Raw genomic sequence first — 22619 nt, 5'->3', positions numbered from 1 at the left:
GAAGAAATCAGGAAAAAAAGATGAAAAATTATAGACTACCACTGAGTTCAAACAATACCAGCATTTCGTGTGGAATTATACAGGGCGTTTAACTCGTAGGAGGCCACGAGTTGATACTTCCGTAATTTCAATCGTCTTGTTTGTATATCTATAGTAATTCTTTAGTAACTTGGAGGTCTTACTCGTGCGGGAACCCCGAGTTATCGTTTACTACAAACAAAGCAGTTGCAACTACGGAAATACCAACTCGGGGTTTCCTACGAGTGAAACACCTTGTATATGTAACACGCTTAATGGTGTTAATATATGTAACACGCTTAATGGTGTTAAACTTACCTTTTATCAAAGCATCGTACAGGAGCCCTATATTTTAATTAAAATATAAACTACTCCCCAAAATTGACTATCACTACATTTTCGACAGAAAAAGTTCGTTTTACATACATAAACAAGGGTTTAAGTTTCACCTCAACGAGTTCTTAGCTTCTCAAAATACAGTGGACCCCGGTTAACGATATTTTTTCAATCCAGAAGTATGTTCAGGTGCCAGTACTGACCGAATTTGTTCCATAAGGAATATTGTGAAGTAGATTAGTCCATTTCAGACCCCCAAACATACACGTACAAACGCACTTACATAAATACACTTACATAATTGGTCGCATTCGGAGGTGATCGTTATGCGGGGGTCCACTGTACTCGTAAACAGCTCAAAACTAACACTGGTGGAAGTTCGAAATCTACAGCTGAGAAACAATACTTCACAGCAAATGGTCGTGGAGATTTAAAAACATTCATATACACTATTTTTTCCCCTGTGAATAAAGAAATAGGACATGGGGATCAGAAAATGGAAGCTAATATGTCAAAGACATATTACGTGGGAAAAATTGTTACTTGTTTGTGAAACTTGAAGGTCAGGACCCCTCTCAGGTCACCAGCCACAGCCAGGGACCGCACAGGTCACCAGCCACAGCCAGGGACCGCACAGGTCACCAGCCACAGCCAGGGACCGCACAGGTCACCAGCCACAGCCAGGGACCGCACAGGTCACCAGCCACAACCAGGGACACAAGCAGAAAAACGACGGACACGTAACCGTATCATATATGCATTAAGAAGAGAGACTTACGGGTCAATATAGTATTTATATGTGACGTCACCGGGTGAATGTCCGCCATGTTGCCGGTCACCCGGGCGTCACTCACGGGGTTTATTTCACATATAATATTGTACATAAAAATATAAATTCATATACAAGCATAGAGGGGAAGCACTAAACCCTCTAGGGATCATGCATCACCAAGAAAATGGAAATCAATTAGGTTCAACCCATGGAAAGGAAGGAGACGATCCCATTCCTTGGATCAAAAGCTCGCTAACCATCACTACCTCCCTAACAGGTAGTTACTGATGTAATCCTGTATTTTATTAATGATTTACATTAAGGCTCTGGTGGCCTGGTGGTTAACGCTCTCGCTTCACACGGTGAGGGCCTGGGTTCGATTCCCAGCCAGAGTAGAAACATTGGACGTGTTTCTTTCCACCTGTTGTCTATGTTCCCCATCAGTAAAATGGGTACCTGGGTGTTAGTCGACTGGTGTGGGTCGCATCCTGGGACACAGACCTAAGGAGGCCTGGTCACAGACCGGGCCGCGGGGGCGTTGACCCCCGGAACTCTCTCCAGATAAACATTACATTTGCATAGATACTTTTTTTTATTACAATAAATGGTCATTTAAAAATATAGAGGGAGGTGCCTTGATCCCGGTGAGGAGCTCTTGATCCAGGAAATTGAAGCGACCCTCTTCTGAATCGATTCAAATTGCCTCCTATCCCTCAAGGCTCTTGTCTGACCCCCTACAACTTTAGCGCTCCCCACACGATATAAACACTGAAAAAAGGGAAACATGGCAGACACAGCTGATAGAGTCACGTGACCGCAAGCTTAAATGCAGAAAGATGCTCGAATTAATAAGAAAATCTATTCTAGTTCTGCTCTCTTCTCTTGCCCCATCCCTTGTCTCTCAATTTTTTTTCCCCTTTTATCTTTATTTTTCCTGCAGCTTCGTGAATTTTTATCTCCCTTTCACTATCCGCCAGCCCTTTTTTTTCAGACCTTTTGCCCTGATTTTGCTTTATTTTTGAGCCTCGTTTAATATATTAGTTGTCCCTTCTTTATCTATCATTATCTGGTCATCCTGTTCATTGTCTTTCATCCTTCCTTTCTTCCTAGATTCATTCCTCCCTAATTTATTCATGTCTCTTCTGAAACTATAATAGGTCTAATTATTTTTATGTATCTTTTCTTTTCTTCAGATTTTTTCTGTTGATTGTCCGCATTTTATCGTCTAGTCTTCCGTATCAGTGCTCCGCCTGGCTAGGTGCAGACAGGCTAGGTGTGCCGACAGGCTAGGTGTGCCGACAGGCTAGGTGTGCCGACAGGCTAGGTGTGCCGACAGGCTAGGTGTGCCGACAGGCTAGGTGTGCCGACAGGCTAGGTGTGCCGACAGGTTTGGTGTGCTGACAGGCTTGGTGTGCCGACAGGTTTGGTGTGCTGACAGGCTTGGTGTGCCGACAGGTTTGGTGTGCTGACAGGCTTGATGTGCTGACAGGCTTGGTGTGCTGACAGGCTTGGTTCAGTATAGGCCTCTAGCATTCACAATACCGGCTGTGGTAACAAACATCCTGACTGGTCGTGCCATCTTGGCAGGTCTAGATTAGGACCAGGATGCAAGGATGAAATTTGAAACTAGTTCACTTTTGAGAGTTTTGAACTGAGAGAGAGAGAGAGAGAGAGAGAGAGAGAGAGAGAGAGAGAGAGAGAGAGAGAGTGAGTGGGTAGCCAAGTAGCATAAGTTAGGATACAGAACTTCATTGTGTCCAACTAAGCAGAAACTAATCTAAGCTCTCATCTCACCCCATCCCAGAAACACATTAATCAACTTTTTCAAAGTATAACATCAAACTCAATCTGACTGAAAAGAAGGCAACAACCTCAGTAAATGGAAATAATTTCCAAGAAATAAAAACTTCGTTTCACATCAAACTCCATTTTTTCAAGCTAGAAGGGCATTTTTTTTTGGGGGGGGGGGCTGTGTTAGCAAAGTTTTAATTACTCTGGAAAGGAAGGTTTTCACACTTTGTACTACGACTCAGCGAGGTGTTGATGGGTGCAACAAAAATTCCCCCTCACCGTGCGAGATTAATTTAATTATCGTATTTTGGTGGCTTAAAAAGATGTTTTACTGTGTGTGTGTGTGTGTGTGTGTGTAGTTGTGATTGCAGGGGTCGATTCGCAGCTCCTGGCCCCGAAATTCTTGCTTCCACGGCGGGGAATCGAACCCATGTCTCCCGCGTGACAGGAGGGGATACTAACCACTAGCCAGCCACTCAACCAGCTAGACAGTTAGCCAACCAATCAAACCACCAAATAGCCAGCCAGCCAATCAAACCACCACCACCACCCAGCCAGCCAATCAAACCACCACCACCACCACCACCAGCCAGCCAACCAGTCAGCCAAGGATGTTTACGCTCATGTGTGTGATTTAATATGAGGGTACAGCAAAGACGGGATGGAAAGTAAGAAGATCAAGTCACACACAAAGTAAATTAAATTCCGTCTCCATACAGAAACAACAAAATTCATGATATTCTGCAAAACTTCGCAGTGAAATCAAAACAAAAGAAAAATGATTGACTTTTAGGAAGCGAACGACTGCATGTAATACTAAGGGAAAAACAGAGTACCAGAATATTTATTTGCATTTGTGTGGAGCATTATACCCGTGTGGGTCAGTCAGCTAGAGTGGTGTAGGCTTGATCCTCCGTCTGTCTGGTTCAGTAAAAGGAGTGATTGAAGGCTTGATCCTCCGTCTGCTAAGCATGACACGAACGTGTACCTATCTGTAACCAACCAATGAATGTCCGAGAAAATAAGAATTGGGAAAAAAGACACAAAAATCAAAATATTAACAAGGTCATGGTATGATTAAAAACCTGATTCTCAAAGAACTAAAGAAATTTTTTATTTCAAAACTTTCTAAGAAAAGTTTCCAAGTCTGCTGGTTTCTTGCAGTAATGATGGAAAACGTGATTTTTAAAGTGAACGTTGCCTTGTGGATTTTTCTTTAGATTTTTGTTACAGGAGTCTTAGGATGACGAGGAAAAGGTCACTTGATATTAAAGTTACGAACAATTTATCAGGAATAACTGAATTTAGGCATGCGCATGGGCACGTATGCATGCGTGAGCGCACACGCACACACCTGACGACACTGGAGGACAGGAGAGAGAGGGGGCGACATGATAACGACATACAAAATACTGAGAGGAATTGACAAGGTGGACAAAGACATTATGTTCCAGAGATTGGACACAGCAACAAGGGGACACAGTTGGAAGTTGAAGACACAGATGAATCACAGGGATGTTAGGAAGTATTTCTTCAGCCACAGAGTAGTCAGGAAGTGGAATAGTTTGGGAAGCGATGTAGTGGAGGCAGGATCCATACATAGCTTTAATCAGAGGTACGACAAAGCACATGGTTCAGGGAGTGTGACCTAGTAGCGACCAGTGAAGAGGCGGGGACAGTAACTGCGACACGACCACTGCTACCACAAAGATTAGCACACGGGCTCCTTATACAGCAGTTTTGATTCCCGTCTTCGAGTACTCAGCACCAACATAGAACCCACACCCAAAGAAGCATATCAAGAAACTGCAGAAAAGGCAGAAGAATACAGCTAGACTAGTTACAGAGGTGAGGAGTATGACACACACACAAGCTAACGGAATCGAGTCGAAGTACAGAAGAAAGGAAGAATGAATCAGCATTTAAACTTAGCAGGAAATTTTGTGTGTTAAAACTGTATATGACGTGATATGTGCAATTTTTTTTTTTTAAGAAATAATTACCTTTTTTCATGTGTGGGTTTTGAGGTTTGTGGTAATTATTTTTAGTTTAAAATAAAGACCGTATGTGTCACGGTTCTGTGTTAAGCTAAACATGTGTCACGGCGCTGTGTTAAGCTGTGTAACACAGTGCTGTGTTAAACACATCTAAGCAGAGCTCAGCCCACAAGTATTTAAAGCTGTCTTTATGAGGTTTTAAGTCAGGTAAAAACAGTTAGGAGAAACGTGTGGAAGCTTCATCACACAAAATACACAGCAAACTCGTGCATGCAATTTATATTAATATGTATGTTGCATTCATGGAGGAACGATTTTTTGTCAGTTCAAAGTGCTTGAAAAAAAAGCACTTCCAGATGTAAACAGTAAACACATTCTTATTTTCACTCTTAATATCTCTCTCTCTCTCTCTCTCTCTCTCACACACACACACACACACACACACACACACACACACACACACACAGAACAGCATTCCGATACCTTAGTAAGGAATCATTCAAGACACTGTACACCGTGTATGTCAGGCCCATACTGGAGTATGCAGCACCTGTTTGGAACCCGCACTTGATAAAGCACGTCAAGAAACTAGAGAAAGTACAAAGGTTTGCGACAAGGTTAGTTCCAGAGCTAAGGGGAATGTCCTATGAAGAAAGATTAAGGGAAATCGGCCTGACGACACTGGAGGACAGGAGGGTCAGGGGAGACATGATAACGACATATAAAATACTGCGTGGAATAGACAAGGTGGACAAAGACAGGATGTTCCAGGGAGGGGACACAGAAACAAGAGGCCACAATTGGAAGTTGAAGACACAAATGAGTCAGAGAGATAGTAGGAAGTATTTCTTCAGTCATAGAGTTGTAAGGCAGTGGAATAGCCTAGAAAATGACGTAGTGGAGGCAGGAACCATACACAGTTTTAAGACGAGGTTTGATAAAGCTCATGGAGCGGGGAGAGAGAGGGCCCAGTAGCAACCGGTGAAGAGGCGGGGCCAGGAGCTGAGTCTCGACCCCTGCAACCACAATTAGGTGAGTACACACACACACACACATTCACACACACATTCACACACACACATTCACACACACACATTCACACACACACATTCACACACACATTCACATTCACACACACATTCACATTCACACACACACACATTCACACACACACACACACACACATTCACACACACACACACACATTCACACACACACACACATTCACACACACACACACATTCACACACACACACACACACACACACACACACACACACACACACACACACACACGCTCTCTCACCTCCGCTGGAAGTGATGTGAATTTAACATTAGGGTTATTAATGAATTTTACACATGGCAAGACTTGTTTTTGTTAGTTAAGGTTACAGGGCATCTGCAACCTTTCCGGCCAGACTTGCATGACCAACTAATTGCCTCGTAATGTTTGACGCAAGGATGAAACCAAGACACTTTTTCTGTAGTTCCTCGGCTGTGGTGAGAGTGGTAGTGAGTCAACTGTGGTGAGTGTGGTGGTGCGTGAGTCAGTTGTGGTGAGCTAGAAAGAACTTAGGTTTGTGTGGGAGTGTGCGAGACAGTAGTACACGCCAAACAACTAGTGGGGTAGTGTGCGAGATTGATTTGGTGAGCATGCAAATGTTTCTTATACGTATTTGCAGCTCGCCACCTACTGGAGTGGGTAGTGAACCTATCTCGCGCTTGTTGGGGGTCTGATAGAGCGTTTCAAATTCTTTCCCTCGTTCTTCATAGCGGCAGATTTCGGAAAGGATTCTGCGGGCACCAGCCCGAGTGACATTATCGAAATTGAAATCAGATTCGCAGCTTAACATGCAAACATCCATGGATTACTTCAGCCGCCAAGCAAAAAAAAAAAAATAATATGAAGCTGCCAGAAGGGTTGCTTACGATTGATGCTATCGTGGGACACGATCCAGTATTCCTTACCAGCTGAGGCTCAGGAGTTTATGATACCTGATGATAGATATGAGAGCCAGATACTGACATATTTAAGTAAAAAGCTTATATGCAGACATTGTGACAATGTCTCGCTCAATGATAGGTTTTACCTGATTAGTAGACCTGATAGAGCTCTAAACAGAGCGCAATACTGTCTGATACATACTTGCTCTTCCAGACGTGTTTGTCGGTATTTTTGCTTTCCAAACAACGTATCATTGTCTGCCTGATAGTTGATGCTAGCCGCACGCAATCAGACATCACAGCCTGGCTGATCAGAAAATGACTGATAAAACCCATTTCAAGATACAATAAAATAATGATCTTGCATTAAATAAAGAACAAAATCTGGGACTCTGATCCCTTGTGAAATGTTCCTTACTGCTAGTCAAGGCTCGAATTCCCTATTCTCAGATTCCCTAAGTACGCTTGATGGTCCCTACGGCTTTATCGCTTCCCCTTCAATATAACAGTTATCTGGCGGAGGCCAAGGACAGTCGAAGATATGACCTAATTGCCATCTGTGAGGCCACAGACAGACGAAGGTATGGCTTAGTTGCCATCTGTGTGATTCCTGCAGTTCTCCGCGTTGCAGAAGCACCAGAAGAGTGGACCGCTCTGATTGCACCAGGAATATTGCACGCTGTGAAACTGCTGCCAAATTTGCTGAGGGCGGCAGCTGACCCACCGGAAACATGCTTCGGAACACAGCTGGCCACAGCAGGACACGGCTATATGTTGATTGTTTTTGTGTATAGTGATGCCTCTTATGGATATGTTGACGATTCCTGTGAATGCTGTTGATGACACCTGTGTATAGTGTTGATGAATTCTATGTACATATTCACGAGTCTTATGTATGGTGATGTATGTTGTATCTGGCAATTGTGAACTTTGATGATTGTTGAATACATCTATAACTTATAATACATATTGATGACCTGATAAATGTGTATACGTCGACATTCGACAGCGTATTCGTCTGCAGAATACACATGGGATTCTCCCTTCTCCTTCCTGATTAAGACGGTAGAGGGGTCATCCTGGTCGCTTCCTTGGTGACAAGGTACAGCTTCCTTCACTTCTCTCTAGACAAGAACGTGAAGCTTCTCCCTCCTCTCCTTCCTAGGCAAGCAGGCGGAGCTCCCTCCACTCCTCCTAGACAGGAAAGTAGAGCATCTTTCCCGTCTCCTCCTTATTAGCAGTTCACCTCAGCCTCTCTGGGTACTTGTAACTCAAAGATGGTGCATCCTCCACTATTTTTAGTTACGAGTGAATTTGGTGGCTGCTTTCGGACGAGTTGCTTAATGTTTTAGACAGCATCCTGGTAAGTGTGATAGCATCCTGGTACGTGTGGTAGCATCCTGGTACGTGTGGTAGCATCCTGGTACGTGTGGTAGCATCCTGGTACGTGTGGTAGCATCCTGGTACGTGTGGTAGCATCCTGGTACGTGTGGTAGCATCCTGGTACGTGTGGTAGCATCCTTGTACGTGTGGTAGCATCCTGGTACGTGTGGTAGCACCCTGGTACGTGTGGCAGCATCCTGGTACGTGTGGTAGCACCCTGGTACGTGTGTTAACTTCCTGGTGGCTGACACGTGAGTTAGTCACTTTATTTAGCAACTCTAATCGAATCTCTCGCTTGTTTATATATTCAGAGTTTAATTATTCCTAGTTATATGTACATTGAACTTCGTACATACCTATGGCTATGGTAACTATAGACACGTTAGTAACGCTCTTTTATGGAATCCTCTATGTTTATCAGCACCGTATTGAATGATTTTCATTTTTTTTTTTTGAGGAGGGAGGGTAAAAAGTCTAGCGGTGATATTGGTGTGTGTCTTGTGAATCAAAGACGGAGGATCGAGCCTGCATAACTCCATGCACTATATAAACCAGAGACATCTACTGCTCCACAGAGGCGTATAGCGATATTTATCACCAATAATCTTAAAAATAATGCAGTGTTGTCTTTTGCTCAAATATCACTTGCTTCTGTATATATATATATATATATATATATATATATATATATATATATATATATATATATATATATATGAACATCAAAATGGTATAAATAGCTTTTCAAGTGAGAAGTGTTTGATCTGAGAGGGACATGACCTCTCAGTGGCTACATTCTCACTACTACTACTACTACTACTACTACTACTACTCTGCACCTCTCCTTCCGACAGTATTTAAGTCTCCGCACTGTCGCTTGATCTTCAGATAGTTCCTGACTATGGAACTGAACTTCTCCAGGCCGAGGGACTGACAACCTCAAATTCTACGACTTCAAGGGTGATGGACTGATTACATCGTCTTCACATCTCTACTGTTCCTGCCTACTTTCCGTATTCGACTGAAGAAGCCTACTGTGTAGGCGAAACGTTTCGGAATAAAGTTGTCTAACTGTTGCATATGTGTCTTACCTACCACATTATATATATATATATATTTATATATATACATATTTATATATACATATTTATATATATATATATATATATATGTATGTATGTATATGTATATATATATATATATATATATATGTGTGTGTATGTATGTATGTATGTATGTATGTATGTATGTATGTATTTGTGTGAGTGGGGGGGGGGTGAATGCCGAATAGGTAAAACTTGCGATTCTGGCTTAAATAGCAACTCTCTTCTTGCCGAGTAAGGCAAGCGAAAATTTGTGTATACAATAATTTCGTAAAAAATCATTCTGAACCTAACGAAAAATATATTTCATTGTGTTTATTAAATTATTGTATACTTATCTAAAATATATTTAGTTGGATTAGGTTAAATTGAATTACGCTTGTTATAATAAGGTTGGGTAAGTTTTTCTAAGGTTCTTTTGGTACAAATTCATTATTTTTGACAATAACAAATGAAAAAAAATATCTGTAAACGTACAAGAGAAAATTTTAGAAAGGACTTACTTTTAAGAGAGTTCTTGCTAATTGATCAGTTTTACCTATTCGGCACGACATATGTTTTTTAAACCAACACCGGTTTTCACACTTGATTCCTAATTTCTAATATACAAAGTGGATACTTGTGTCTCGGTCCGCACTGCTACGTGACGTATAGTCTTCACTCAGCCTGTAAGTCCAGATTACATAAATTCCTAAGGTGTAGGAGATAGCAGGACGAAGCCTGAGTCTCACGCCCGAATGTTATTCACGAACACAAACACACACGAACAAGTGAAGTAGTGGAGGCAGGAACCATACATAGTTTTAAGAAGAGGTATGACAAAGCTCAGGAAGCAGAGAGAGAGAGGATCCAGTAGCGATCAGTGAAGAGGCGGGGCCAGGAGCTGAGTCTCGACCCCTGCAACCACAATTAGGTGAGTACAATTAGGTGAGTACACACGAACACACACGAACACACACGAACACACACGGACACACACGGACACACACGGACACACACGGACACAAATATAAAGAAAAAAAACGCACCATAAGCTAGCACAAAGGAGATTTACAGAAGGAAATGAAGAGATTAAAACAGAATTAAATAAACCGAACCTATTTAAGCTGGAATAATTAAACAAAAGACAAACAGTAACCACCACAACAACAGACCATCAGGAGCAGCTGTGTAAAGTTACCAAAACTAGTGTTGTCTTAAAGAAAGTTAATAAACAAGACTGTGGTCCCATGTCACAGACTACAATAAGTTATGAAATAAAAATTGAGATTACTAATTTTAGCAGACGGCTGGGAAAAAAATACGGATGTACATATTTATACAGTATTTGATAATGCCACTGGAGGGCGAAACGTCTATAAATTAAAGATACTTAGAAGATGCACATGTGTCCAATTGTGTTATATTTAACTTATTAGATAAATGAAATGTGTGTAACATATACAAAAGAAAGAATTTAAGGAGAAACATTTAGGGCAGTAATTCATGCAATGTCATTGATAGTTTTAACAACAAAAAATATAGATAACTAGGAAAATAGAAGGCTGGGAAGACAGTCCATTAAAATCTCTATTAAAAACTTGTAATATGCATTTATGATATAGTGTTCAAACAGGAGGAAACATACATACATACATATATATATTATATATATTTATATAAGTTGACAGTGTTAACCATGTACTCGAATGGACATGTAACTGGAAGACGGGAGAAAAGACTGAAGGCGCTGGAAATACCGCTGGAAAAGGAGAGAAAGAAGTCATAACTACATATCCATTCATAAAACGTTGATGTAAAGTGGTAATACGAAACACGAGGCCCCGCCCACACGAAGTTCCTCCTACAAGAGATCCCACCCACACGAAGTTCCTCCTACAAGAGATCCCGCCCACACGAAGTTCCTCCTACAAGAGATCCCACCCACACGAAGTTCCTCCTACAAGAGATCCCGCCCACACGAAGTTCCTCCTACAAGAGATCCCGCCCACACGAAGTTCCTCCTACAAGAGATCCCGCCCACACGAAGTTCCTCCTACAAGAGATCCCGCCCACACGAAGTTCCTCCTACAAGAGATCCCGCCCACACGAAGTTCCTCCTACAAGAGATCCCGCCCACACGAAGTTCCTCCTACAAGAGATCCCGCCCACACGAAGTTCCTCCTACAAGAGATCCCGCCCACACGAAGTTCCTCCTACAAGAGATCCCGCCCACACGAAGTTCCTCCTACAAGAGATCCCGCCCACACGAAGTTCCTCCTACAAGAGATCCCGCCCACACGAAGTTCCTCCTACAAGAGATCCCGCCCACACGAAGTTCCTCCTACAAGAGATCCCGCCCACACGAAGTTCCTCCTACAAGAGATCCCGCCCACACGAAGTTCCTCCTACAAGAGATCCCGCCCACACGAAGTTCCTCCTACAAGAGATCCCGCCCACACGAAGTTCCTCCTACAAGAGATCCCGCCCACACGAAGTTCCTCCTACAAGAGATCCCGCCCACACGAAGTTCCTCCTACAAGAGATCCCGCCCACACGAAGTTCCTCCTACAAGAGATCCCGCCCACACGAAGTTCCTCCTACAAGAGATCCCGCCCACACGAAGTTCCTCCTACAAGAGATCCCGCCCACACGAAGTTCCTCCTACAAGAGATCCCGCCCACACGAAGTTCCTCCTACAAGAGATCCCGCCCACACGAAGTTCCTCCTACAAGAGATCCCGCCCACACGAAGTTCCTCCTACAAGAGATCCCGCCCACACGAAGTTCCTCCTACAAGAGATCCCGCCCACACGAAGTTCCTCCTACAAGAGATCCCGCCCACACGAAGTTCCTCCTACAAGAGATCCCGCCCACACGAAGTTCCTCCTACAAGAGATCCCGCCCACACGAAGTTCCTCCTACAAGAGATCCCGCCCACACGAAGTTCCTCCTACAAGAGATCCCGCCCACACGAAGTTCCTCCTACAAGAGATCCCGCCCACACGAAGTTCCTCCTACAAGAGATCCCGCCCACACGAAGTTCCTCCTACAAGAGATCCCGCCCACACGAAGTTCCTCCTACAAGAGATCCCGCCCACAAGATATCCCACCCACAAGATATCCCGCCCACAAGAAGTTTCGTGACGGGTGTCGGGACAGCAGCCAGCGACGAGTGTCGGGACAGCAGCCAGCGACGAGTGTCGGGACAGCAGCCAGCGACGAGTGTCGGGACAGCAGCCAGCGACGAGTGTCGGGACAGCAGCCAGCGACGAGTGTCGGGACAGCAGCCAGCGACGAGTGTCGGGACAGCAGCCAGCGACGAGTGTCGGGACAGCAGCCAGCGACGAGTGTCGGGACAGCAGCCAGCGACGAGTGTCGGGACAGCAGCCAGCGACGAGTGTCGGGACAGCAGCCAGCGACGAGTGTCGGGACAGCAGCCAGCGACGAGTGTCGGGACAGCAGCCAGAGACGAGTGTCGGGACAGCAGCCAGAGACGAGTGTCGGGACAGCAGCCAGCGACGAGTGTCGGGACAGCAGCCAGCGACGAGTGTCGGGACAGCAGCCAGCGACGAGTGTCGGGACAGCAGCCAGCGACGAGTGTCGGGACAGCAGCCAGCGACGAGTGTCGGGACAGCAGCCAGTGACGAGTGTCGGGACAGCAGCCAGCGACGAGTGTCGGGACAGCAGCCAGCGACGAGTGTCGGGACAGCAGCCAGCGACGAGTGTCGGGACAGCAGCCAGCGACGAGTGTCGGGACAGCAGCCAGCGACGAGTGTCGGGACAGCAGCCAGCGACGAGTGTCGGGACAGCAGCCAGCGACGAGTGTCGGGACAGCAGCCAGCGACGAGTGTCGGGACAGCAGCCAGCGACGAGTGTCGGGACAGCAGCCAGCGACGAGTGTCGGGACAGCAGCCAGCGACGAGTGTCGGGACAGCAGCCAGCGACGAGTGTCGGGACAGCAGCCAGCGACGAGTGTCGGGACAGCAGCCAGCGACGAGTGTCGGGACAGCAGCCAGCGACGAGTGTCGGGACAGCAGCCAGCGACGAGTGTCGGGACAGCAGCCAGCGACGAGTGTCGGGACAGCAGCCAGCGACGAGTGTCGGGACAGCAGCCAGCGACGAGTGTCGGGACAGCAGCCAGCGACGAGTGTCGGGACAGCAGCCAGCGACGAGTGTCGGGACAGCAGCCAGCGACGAGTGTCGGGACAGCAGCCAGCGACGAGTGTCGGGACAGCAGCCAGTGTCTGGTGTCAGAACAGCTGTCAGAAAGTGCAGCAAAGTATTTAACATATATGAACCGATAATTAAATTTTAACTCACTGTCAACAGGAGACAGTGGAAGGCAGGCTAATTGTCTTTTCAAATTTATCTTGGGCAGAACTCTCAGTGATGAATATAATTACGTGAGAAAGTGAAGAAAAGTGAGAATAAGTGTAAAAATGTGAGAGAATAGGTAAATAGAGGAACAGAAAATAATGAAAATTAATAGATATATAAAGGACGGTGAGGTGGAACAACCAAGACAGTATCCACAACCACAAAAAAAAAAAAAATAGAAACATTATCTATTCCAATTTTTCTCTCTTGTTCACTCTTATCTTATCTCGCTCTGACAAAATGAACGAGTTCATTGAATGTAAGCAAAGGGCTCATGTAATTTTCACAGATTTTCCAAGGGAGTTAAGCTTATATTTTAGCTAAATTCTACTATATGCAAGTCAATTTAAATTGATTTAATATTAAGTGAAATCAGGTCGATTTTCACATATTTACATGAAAAAAATCCCACTCTGCAAATTGTTTTGTGTTCCCAACGCCAATTAAGATACAACAGTGCTGGAAACTGGAGGTCGTATACTGGTCGTATAGAATTAATAAAACATCTAAATTTTTGATAATTCCCTAAGGTACTTGCATTTTTCTCTGTGGATCAGAGGAGCAGAAGACCCCTGATAATACATAGAAGGAAGATATTTGAGAGTTAGGCCCTAACATTCACACTGCTAGAACTTACCGGAGTGTGAGATGTGAGAGAAAGTGTAGGCTAAATCCAGTGAAGATCTGGAAGTGTCGTGGATACAATTAGAGAACACTTTCAGTATCCTTGGGTCATGACTTCGACTTGCTCTCAGCAGATATTTTAGATATTGCCGGAACGAAGAGGTTATGCAAACCGCAGTGCACTTCCCTTTGTAACTTGTCATGATTGTGACTAGACCTACCTGGAGTTCATTACCTTTGTAAATTGTGAGTTCATTACCTTTGTAAATTGTGAATTCATTACCTCTGTAACTTGCTCAGCTATCAAAACTTTGGAGTCCAGTCCCTGGACCAATTATGTACCTCTAATCTTTTGACTACCGCCCACAGGATGAGTATGGGGTGCATAATAAACAAACTAAAAACTTCCATTTGTGCCCTACAGTTTGCGACGGCTATGTACAGTCCACTGGCACAAACAACCTGGATGAAGTTGGGTAAGCAAGAAAGCCTAGCATTTGACTTCAGAGTAAGAAAAGCCCTCGGAATTGGTCACAGGTAAAGGTGAGGTAAACTTCCTCGGGTACTCTTTTTCAATCCCTCTTGCTCTCTAAAGCTTCCCTTTTAGCCTCTCTTCTTTATTCTAAAGTCCTCTCGCTCCTTCTTAATCTCCCTCGCTAACGCTTAAGCTCACTAGCTCTTAAGTTTTCCTGTTCACTCTTTCGTTGGCTCTCTTCACCCCGATGCTGTGGGATGGGAGTGGACCGCCAGGGTTGGTGGCTGCCCTTTAAGCCTTCACTGGATTAGAATTTATGGTACGCCGGACGTTAATTCCCTAGACTCTTACTCTGGTGTCGCTGCCACCGAGGGAAGACCACCTCAAGAATATCACCATAAAATCATCTGCTTTTTATTACACTTCATTTGCTTCCGGGACCCATTTCCAGCTTTTTTCTTAGGGGGGGGGAGGAATTCATGCTGCTTTTGCAATAGAAACTTGTAGTCTACTCTTCTTTGGCCTCATCACTGAGGCCCTCTGTTTCGTTCAGAGTTTCAAATTGTAGCGATCGCTATTGTACAGCATTTTTAAAATCATTCATACAGCGCATGGATTTTTTGTTCTTTTCGCGTACTAGCGGCAGCTGGTTGATGGACTAGATCCAGCAAATAACTAGGAAATTACTATTAGTTATTTATATGTAAAAGTCATTCGTAACTTCCGTTCTCTCTCTCTCAAAGTAGATCGTTCACCCAGAGAATCTCTCTTATTGATTCAGTCATTTACGCTGTTTTTTTTTTTTCAAATTGCATCATTCATGCCGTAAATATCTCGCACGCTGCAATATGCAATTTCTACAGTAGCTTCCGATATCAATCCCGTTATTGCTCGTCTGTTTCATTGCTTTTCAAACTTTTGTTTTGCAACATCGATGCCATTAAGGGTGTTACTGTTGCAACAAGGAAGGTACGAGGGAAGAGAAAAGTGATTGTGTTCCTCCACGGAGGCGGAGACAATACCCCGCAAGTCTTCCTTGGGAATGGTTCTATATACACTGCATCTAGTATACATTACTGATGCTCGTCGCCTGCCTTCACACGCAGCCGCTGCACAATGTTACCTCGGCTCCGTCTCCAGAATCTACTCTTCTCTCAGCTTTTGAAAATAATGAATGCACATACTCGCTTATCTCCAAACACACAAGCTTGAATAAGTGTAAGCAGGCGCAAGCGCACGTACTTCCTCACACACACGCTACTTTCCAATATATATATATATATATATATATATATATATATATATATATATATATATATATATATATATAAATAAAACACGTGAGCACCATTGTGGACATGAGACGAATGTTTCTTCTGGAACTTTATTAATTAGGACACGTATTTATGGTGTTTTTACGATCTATAAACCCGGGAGAAGGGTCAACATCACCTAAAACTGCTACCTGGGCTAATGTTATTATAGAAGATATTGAAAGAGAAGGGAAAGGACGGATAAAGTTAATGACAAGGTAGATCATACGTGAAAGGGATGTAAGAGAGAGAGAGAGAGAGAGAGAGAGAGAGAGAGAGAGAGAGAGAGAGAGAATTTTAGTATTCCAGGAGGTAAAGTGCTTGATTTAGTGTTATGGAATACCTTCTACTATGAACAACTTCGGCCTCATCCCAGAACCCCATGCCTATGCAGATGACTGTATTCCCACACTTAAATGCAAGAGAGGAAATTTCAGTTGTTCTCAGGCACAAAAATTCCCGCCTTCTACTATGTCAACCTGGGAAAACCTATGCCAGTTTTCATTTCCTTCTGAGTAAACGCAAGTGACGATGGTCTCTACAGAGCATAATGTTATTACTGTAGATTTATACTCGGTTATGAATTCATGGGAGATGACGAGACGAGTCATATTTCCTTCCTATGAAGGAAATACTACTCCATAATTTATACACCATAGTCAGGTTAACATAGGCACTACTGTGACCACAAATGTCAGTTTTTACAGACGAATCTCCCGCCAGCGTGGCCGTGACTAGCTCTAGGTCAAGTCTCCTCAAAGCCGTCATCATGACTCATGAAATCGTAAAGACGCAACTGCAAACAAACAATACCACTCTGATCGCAGGTTCTATCCCCGCCCGTGGTTTGGTTTGTTTACGATTTCGTGATTCATGATGATGGCTTTGAGGGAACTTGAGCTAAAGCTAGTCACAGCCACGCTGGAGGGAGATTCGTCTGTAAAAAGTACTCCATAATATTTGTGATGAGTCGCATGGTAAATCTAACCAAAGTATCTGCTTGACAGTAGAGGCTAATTGTTATATAGTTTTTATATTACCCCGTAGGTGCTCACTCTCATCATAAACAAGTAACACTTTTGGAATGTCTGCCCACTCCCCTTCACTCTCATCTACGACTTCTGGACATGACGAACAGTGCAAATCGTCTCATCTCTCGCCTGGACCTAGTCTGGATGAAGCTGTCATTTTGGCAAAGCCGTCAACACCTGAGAGATTTTGGTGGTCTTTTCACAAAGACCACCAAGATTCTACACTTGGTTCCATTTCGAGGACAGCAAGAAAGCTTCCATTCCACAAAATTGGCAGCAAACAGCAAACTACTCTCATGCTGTACTCTTTTCAGTAACAAATTCGGCTGTGATCATTGATTTGTCGAATAACTCCAATCTGGAACTCGTCCGAGCAACACAAACGTTAGTGAAATAAATTCACTTAACCGAATGAAATTTCTGGCACAGTTGGCTCCGTCTCCATCCTGTATTTTTTTTATATATATTTCATAATGAAAAGTCGGATTTAATAATGTTATGATAGTCTTAAATGAGCTAAAGTGGGTAACATTTTTAGCTTTTAAATAAAGGTAAGAACTCTTAGTTTAATCCCTTTAAAAGAAAACTCTCACAAAGTAGACGAGCAAAGATGTAGATAAATGGTTCAGAGAACCGACAAGTTGATAAAGTAGACACATGTGCAACACTTGGGTATCTTAATTGTGGAAACGTGTCGCAACACAGTGAATTCATCAGTCCAATACGAAGAAGAATGGTTGAAGAGCAGTAGTAGTTTGAAGTAAGCAGTCTCTCAACTTGTCCTGACGAGTCTGTTTCAGACTATGGAACGGAACTCTTCTCCAGGCTGAGGGACTGACAACCTCAAATCTACGACTTTAAGGGTGATGGACTGATTACATCGTCTTCATTGTCCTGATGAAGCCACTGTGGGGCGAAACGTTCCCACAATAAAGTTAACCAAGTGTTGCACATTTATCTTATTTATCAAAAAAGATACAGGCAAAGTCGGAAAGAGAGAGTAAGATAAAGAGGAAGGGAAAAAGAGAAAGTGAAAGATAAGAGAGTTTAAGGCCTCCTCCGTAATTGCTAACTCCAGTAATAACCTTTTATAACCGCGTCTGAGACACAGACAACCATTAAGGTGCACTTACTGGGGGAAAATACAACTGTTTGTATCTCCTGTAATGGAGGGAGGAAGCATAATAATCACCGTTTCCATAAACATTCTAAACCCAATGTATTATCTCATTATGAACATTCCCAGCGTGTCTTTGCATCATCAACATCGGACACATGTCCAAAGCGTGTCTTGGTCTCTTACTGTTACTTTCATGTTCGGTCTCTCCCAGTCTCTCACGCATTTCCAAAATCTTTCAGTCTCTGTTTATCCCAAGTTTTCCGGTCATCTTTTATTCCTAATACCGTGACTGGAATAAGACACAGATAACCCGTACATAGAGAGAAACATCGTTATAATCCCCTCTCTCCTATGTGCGGGTTACTAGTGTATTCTCCATTATCCTGTCTTCCTTCCAGTCTCTCTAAGTCTCCTCCTATATCAAAGGTCTCGTAGTTTCATTCTATTTTAAGCCTTTATTTAAAAACTTTCAGTACCTCTATTCCTTCGTTGTCTAAAGTCTCCTAGCCCCCATTTATCTCCAGTCCAAAGCCTCACATTCATTCTCTATCCCTTTACGTTCAAAGCCATCAAGTCCATTTCTATTGCTCTCACGCCCAAACTTCTCCAGTTTGTGTTTCCAAGAAGTTTCAAACATCAGGGTATTGTAAGACGCTTGTTTTAATGGGTTAAGTCGTTGCGGTCATTTAAGGTCTGAAACTAGGTTCTGAGGAGGTATCAGAGTGACTTCCCCTTTTTATATGTCACGAATACACCTGGTGCAGAACCCCTATTACAGAATGCTCTTTGCTCTACATAAAGCTTGATTCAAACTAGATAAAGCTCTACTCGGAGCGAAAATTAGTCTATCATACTTTTCGGCAAGACCTGCCATCCTGCATTCAGCTCTCCTTGCTTAGTTGGTTGTCTGGTGGCCAGGATCCTACCGAGGAAGTTTTGCTGACCAGCGGTCTGTAGGATGCCAACTTGGGGAAGCGATGAGGTAGGTTGAGGGGAAGAACGAGTCAGCAGTCTCTTTCATTATCCTTTGTTAAGAGAGACTGAGCTAAACTTGTGTGGCTGTGACTTTCTTGGTTATTGTCAAGAGCAACTTCGGTGCAACTTTATCGCCGATATTATTTGATGTAGGAACACGGTAAGCGTGTCAGGGATAAGCCAGACGTGTCAGGGACAAGCCAGACGTGTCAGGGACAAGCCAGACGTGTCAGGGACAAGCCAGACGTGTCAGGGACAAGCCAGACGTGTCAGGGACAAGCCAGACGTGTCAGGGACAAGCCAGACGTGTCAGGGACAAGCCAGACGTGTCAGGGACAAGCCAGACGTGTCAGGGACAACCCAGACGTGTCAGGGACAACCCAGGGGACAAGGGTCAGACAGTCAGGACAAGCTGAGGCGGACAAGCGATGCCGGGGAGATAAGCCAGACGGATCAGTGACAAGCCAGACGTGCCAGGGATAAGCCAGACGTGCCAGAGATAAGCCAGACGGGTCAGGGACAAGCCAGACGTGCCAGGGATAAGCCAAACGGGTCAGGGACAAGCCAGACGGGTCAGGGACAAGCCAGATTTTGAGGACGAAAATCATACTAGTGCATACGGGTGAAGGGCAATTAGTTTTCTCATTGTTCTGTAGGTAGGCAAGCGGATTGGCAGGTGCGGTCCACCCTGGTGCTGCATACTCTAATATGGGCTTAATTTACGATGTCTATAATGCCCTAAATAACTCTTTAGCTTCCTCAGAGCAGTTCGCAAGTCTCGTGTACGACGCTGAAGCTGTCGTTACTCTGTAAATACAATCTTATGAATGAGAACGACGAGAAAAGCAGAGGGCAAATACGCTTGAAACAACGTAAATCCCAATTATGTCAAAGTTTCCCTCAAGTAGAGTTTTAAGAAGCTAAAGTTATAAAACTCTCCATAAATAAAACGCTGTAAAGATATAGATTTTATGCTGTTTTAGGTGTCTAATAGTACTCCAAAACAAATCCATTTTTGGGGAATTCAGTCCTTTTCCTCCTAGAGTACAGTGTTTCTGTCTGTCTGTGTCTGTCAATGTTCCTTTATTCTCATATTTGAGCATCTGAGATCGAATTCCAGCAACTATTCGTCTGATCCCTCCTGCAGGCTTCCCCCTACCTCCCAGGAGTACGCCCCTCTCTACTTCTGATCGTATTCCTGGTGGTATCTTTAGTACCCACCCAAGTAGTAACCCACTCATCACTGACGTCCAATTAAGCACCAATCTCTACACCATCAATGATTAATTTCCAATTTTTTTTTTTAGGAAATCTGGATGCATCAACAATATGCTGCTTCCCTGTTCTATTATAATTACATAACTAGAATGGAAGTTAGGTATTTTCCCGCCGTTATTTTCCATCACAAGCAATGGAATTTCGTATAGATCCATCAGAGGACATTGTACTATTTCTGCTAATCTCTAAGAGTTACCTCTGATCAGAAAGGTGTCAAACACCTCGTTGATTTATGGAGGTAGTGGGAGGAGGATGTAAGGCTTAAATGGATGAGATAATGGAGTTGCAGGAAGTGGAGGTTATATCTCTGGATGGATGTTGTGCGCGCGCGTGCTTATTGACGTCGATGAACATAAAAGATATAAATTTTTTTCTTGCACAACGAACCTTGACATTTTCTAATGGCGAGCATGTAGCTGTCAGTGCAATACGAGCGGCTGGACTTTTGCAGGGAACTCGCCCTGAAGATGAACACATTTATTTGGTAAAAACGTCCTCTTCTTGAACTTCACCGTCACGAAAATTAAGTTTTCCTTCCTACAGAATTTTGAGGAGCAGAAAGAAAGGCACTGCTGCTTTTTCTTTTGTCGAAGAGGAACAATGAGGACTGATCAGTGTTTGTAGTCGTGTGAGTGCTTGCTGGGAGGAGGAGAGGATAATGGTGGTGGTGTTAGGAAGGTGGTTGGTGGTGGGTAGATGGATGATAGTGGTGGATAAGTGGATGATGGTGGTGGTGGGTAGAAGGATGATAATGGTGGATAAATGGATGGTGGTGGTGGGTAGATGGATGACAGTGGTGGATAAGTGGATGGTGGTGGTAGGTATATGGATGAGCAAGTGGTGGATGATGGTGGGCACAGAGGGAAATCATGGCAATGACTTGGTGGTTGAAGGTTAGTGACTAGGTGGATGAAGGTTAGTGACTAGGTGGATGAAGGTTAGTGACTAGGTGGATGAAGGTTAGTGACTAGGTGGATGAAGGTTAGTGACTAGGTGGATGAAGGTTAGTGACTAGGTGGATGAAGGTTAGTGACTAGGTGGATGGGAGGATATGGTGGATGAAACTTGGTGAAGGTGTGCTGGTGGTGGGGTGTGGTGGGTGGTGAAGATTAAATGGTTGTGTGTGGGGGTGGTGGGTGAATGCTACGTGTGGGTGGGTGGTGGGTGATTTGGCTTTCATGGTTGCTCAAGTGGGGTAGTTTGAGTGCGTGCCTAACAGAAACTATAACAAATTCAGGTTGACAGTGACAGTCTAAATAGTTACTGCCACGTTCTCCACTTAAAATACTAGCGATAACAGTCATTATTACACACTTGTAGTCCAAGAAGAGTTATGCTCTTACTGCCCAGTCTTCATTACCAGTATATCATTTTTCGTTAAGATTCAAACGACTGCACCAGGCACTACTGGACCACATACCACCAGTCTAAAATTCCATTAAAAACATAAGAATCTGCAATAGTTTCGAACCCAGAGGTATGGAATAGTCTCTCTAGCAAGAGAAAATACTATTCCGGATTCCGATGAAGGTTCTCGTGGTAATATTGTGCTTATGACCCAGACTTATAGAGGTGAAATATGGACACTAAACAAGGCAAAGTTGATACTTAAGAAAGAAAACATTCCATTCCATTTCTGCATAAATACCTTCTGGGAGTCTTTAAATGCTTTTATTCTCGCTACTTTTTCCAATTACGACCTTCTGTTTTCAAAGTTGACGAATCTAAAAATAACATTCGATTATTTTTCTCTTATTCAGTCATGATGTAATATTTTTATAACGTTAATTTAGCAGTTTAACAGCCGTTATCCTACGTCTGATCAGTCCAAATATCACATCTGGAATATATTACCGCCCTTCAAGGTGCGGCCACAATAGTTAGCCAGCACCCAGGTACACATTTATAGCTGGGTGGACAAAGGCGACAGTTGTAACATGATTTATACATGTCGAGTCTCCCTGTATTGAAGCCGGGTTCTTGGGTTGTGTTTTCTTGTTCTTGTCTTCTCACTTTCTATTTGCCGACGATGACAGTTCGTGTTTTTAATATTTTTCGCAGGTCATCCATCCATCCATCCCTCTCTCTCCCTCCCTCTCTC

At 43.8% G+C, this 22619-nt stretch overlaps 1 long non-coding RNA gene across 2 annotated transcripts in view; it reads right to left on the bottom strand.

The window, feature by feature from the left end:
- Positions 1 to 22619, bottom strand: part of LOC138854372 (uncharacterized) — a 704854-nt gene that overhangs the window by 636041 nt on the left and 46194 nt on the right. The gene's annotated exons all lie outside the window — the stretch shown is intronic.

This window comes from Cherax quadricarinatus, chromosome 56, assembly GCF_038502225.1.
Source record: "Cherax quadricarinatus isolate ZL_2023a chromosome 56, ASM3850222v1, whole genome shotgun sequence".
Lineage (NCBI taxonomy): Eukaryota > Metazoa > Arthropoda > Malacostraca > Decapoda > Parastacidae > Cherax > Cherax quadricarinatus.
The sequence above is the reverse complement of the archived record's forward strand: the minus strand, read 5'-3'. Positions and strand labels throughout refer to the sequence as shown.